Source organism: Xiphophorus hellerii, chromosome 14, assembly GCF_003331165.1.
Source record: "Xiphophorus hellerii strain 12219 chromosome 14, Xiphophorus_hellerii-4.1, whole genome shotgun sequence".
NCBI lineage: Eukaryota > Metazoa > Chordata > Actinopteri > Cyprinodontiformes > Poeciliidae > Xiphophorus > Xiphophorus hellerii.
Window position 1 is genome coordinate 21,931,255 of NC_045685.1, and position 3,333 is coordinate 21,934,587.

The window sequence follows — 3,333 nt, forward strand, 5'->3', positions numbered from 1 at the left end:
AGCCTGCTTCAAATATCTACCAAAAAATTCAATTTTATCTAGATTATTTTCCATCTTTTGATTTGAACAACTTGCAAAGTCCAAACCAACGTATATGTTTATTTGACCAGAGTACCATATTTTGTTTCCGTGTGTCCAGTGTTGTATAAAGTACTGAAATCTCAGAGTCAAGTAAAAGTACAAGTACCTCTCCAAAATATGACTTTGGTAAAAGTCGAAGTCACTGACTGAAATGTTACTTGAGTTAAAGTCTTAAAGTATCTGAAACTTCTTGTACTTAAGTATGGAAATTACTGTAAAAATGGATGTACTCAAGTAATGTAATGAAAAGTACAAGTAAAAAGTAAAACAAAGCAAATGCAGTTTGAATGACATTTTTTATATTTTGGTAAACTTGTCAAATACACTTAAAATAATGTACACAACCAAGTGCAGGCAAAATTAATAGATATACCTGCAGGCATCATTTAGTTAAGAAAATTAGGTGCTTTACCTATAGCACAAGGTTAACTTAACCTGCTTTACAACTGAACCAGCTTCTTAGTATACCCTCCAGGACAGAAAATACAAAGTTTTTGTAAGCCTTAAGTTTTCCCTTCAAGTAAGGTCAGTGCTGAAAATGAGAAAAATAAATAGTACAGAAAATGCGGCCAACATGAAGAAAAAGAGCTGTTACGATTACTCTACTTCACAAATCAGTGAATCAGTCAATGCTACAGTCAGTAGGTGGTGCACACAACTGGTCATTATGCAAAAGAAAAAAAGAATTGGGAGGGAAATGCAGCTTATTGGCATCTGTAAACCTGGTTTTGAACTTGCATGCCTTTCCTATATTCGTTAAATTTAGTCTAAATTGCTATTGCTATGGCTTCTGTCCCCCCATTGAACAGAGGAGTCTAGGTAGCCTGCTACAGTCAACATTAAGCCTAAGCTAAATACACCACGTGTGGAACTGAAACAATGCCAAACAAAGTTCATTTATGGTCAACGTTTCACAATACAATAGTGCCTAGTGACCAAGCTATAGTTACTGAAACAGGAGGATTATAACCATTTCATAAGACGTTACCTCGATGTGTTTCTTCAAGTTGGACGGAGAGTTTTTGTAAGATAGAATTTCCACATCTTCGGGCAGGAATAACATAAACTGCATGCGGTACGACGAATCTTTAACACCCACGAAAGAGTATATTGTGTTTAAATAAGGCCATGGGCTCTCATCACCAGCTGGTGGTTCCCCTGGAGCCGTGTCCGACGTAGTTGCAGTCGTTGTGGTCTCTGTCTCCTCCTCCATGTGACTGCTGCTGATTGCGAGACTTGCTTTGTGTTTAATGGGAGAAGCGAAACAGGTGTATCCTATTGGTGGTGATGAACAAGCCCAGGCAAGTAGGCTACCGACTTTGTTCGGTAGCCTACTTGCTACTTGCTAATCAGTAGGTGGGATCAAAACACTTGCGTTTCTCTCTCTCGCTTTTTTGTAACGAGTAACTAAACCACACATTGAAAATGTATCGGAGTAAAAGTACGCAATTAAGTTCGGAAATATAGTGAAGTAAAAGTGAAAGTCATCAAAAATGTTCATACTCGAGGAAAGTATGAAGTACTCCAAAATATACTTAAGTAGTGAAGTATTTTTACTTCGTTACTGTACAACACTGCGTGTGTCATTCCCCATTATTGGTTCCAGTTGTCCCTCATGTCCTGATATCCCTCACATGTATTTAAGTTCACCTGTCATCTCATTATCCCTGGATCCTCTGTGTTCCTTTGTAGTGATTGCTGCATGGTGGCATTTGTTGTGCTTGGCAGTGTTCCAGAGCATCTTTGCATTTTGACCTCATTAAAACATTTTTCTCACTTCGCTCTGGGTCTGACGCTCTCGTCCTCATCTCAACCCTCAGTACAAATACTCAGTTTTACATTGCAGAGGGTCCTGGTGGTTCTAAACTTCTTACATTACAAATAAACATGAGCACTAGGAACTTCAGTGCTTTTCTCTGTCATGAAATGCAGTGAGAGGTGGTGAGGTTGACGCAGAGGCCCCCGGTTGAAGTGAATTAAAATGATTTAATGGTGAACTTCAATGCCAAAAATCCAAAATCCAGGCAGCACAGATAAGCAGACACTTACAGCTCAGAGCTGGTAGCAACATGTATAATTGAACGACAGAAACACCAGACTGGTACGACACCAAATGAGACAAGGACCTGACAAAGACACAGGTGCTGACAAAGATAAGATTAGAGGATAAGATCAGCTTCACATGTAAGTATCGGCCAATCACAATCCCCCAAAATTAAGGAAATCGACGCCCAAAACTTTGGCAAACCCCTTCTGTTAAAAAACCAAAACTCTAACAAATAATTTGACATAAAACAGCTAAATGTTACTCCTAATCAGCTGAAGAGTAACATTTCATCATTACTAATTTATAGTTCAAGAATCAGTAAATTCAGCTTATTTACCTGTGAACCCTGAGAGGTCTGGAAGGTTGCTATGACAACAGCAAATCTTTACTGTATTGTGGTGCTGAGCCGTTCAGTGATTTAGAAACTAACAGTATTTTAAAGTCTATTCTCTGAGCTACAGGGAGCCAGTGTATGGACTGTAGAACTGGGTGATGATCTCTAACTTCCTGGTTTTAGTCAGAAAACCAGCAGCAGCGTTCTGGATCTGATTGATGTCTTATTCAGACCTGAGAAGAGACTGTTGCAATAATCAATGTGACTAAAGATAAACACATGGATGAGTTTCTCTAGATCTTGCCAAGACATTAGTCCTCTAATCCTGGAAATGTTCTTCAGGTGATAGAAGGCCGACTTTGTAACCGTCTTTATGTGTCTCTGAAGGTTCAGGTCAGAGTTCATCACTACTCCCAGGTTTCGGGCCTGATTTCTAGTTTCCAGCTGTAATAACTGAAGCTGTTCGTTGACCCTAGATCGTTCCTCTTTAGGTCCACAGGTAATAACTTCAGTTTTGTTTCTGTTCAGTGAAGAAACTTATGGCACATCCACACAAATAAAGTCAGTTCAATATTTGCTACATTTTTCCTCCTAGACATTACAATACAACACAAATCCTCATCCATGTGTGGATGGAAAGGTAGATTAATAACAAATGTCATTTTCAGATTACAAACACCAACTATTAATAAAATTTCAGCTGATGATGCAACAATCCCAGCAGCTTGACGGAAACAAAACCATTCAGCAATTCAAAAACCCAAAACGGGATTTTAGCCGATTTTCTCTGGCCAAAAGATCGGAGAAGACCAAGTATTAGGAACTACTACACCCAAATATGAAAGTTTAGTTTCACACAGAGGCTTAGTGG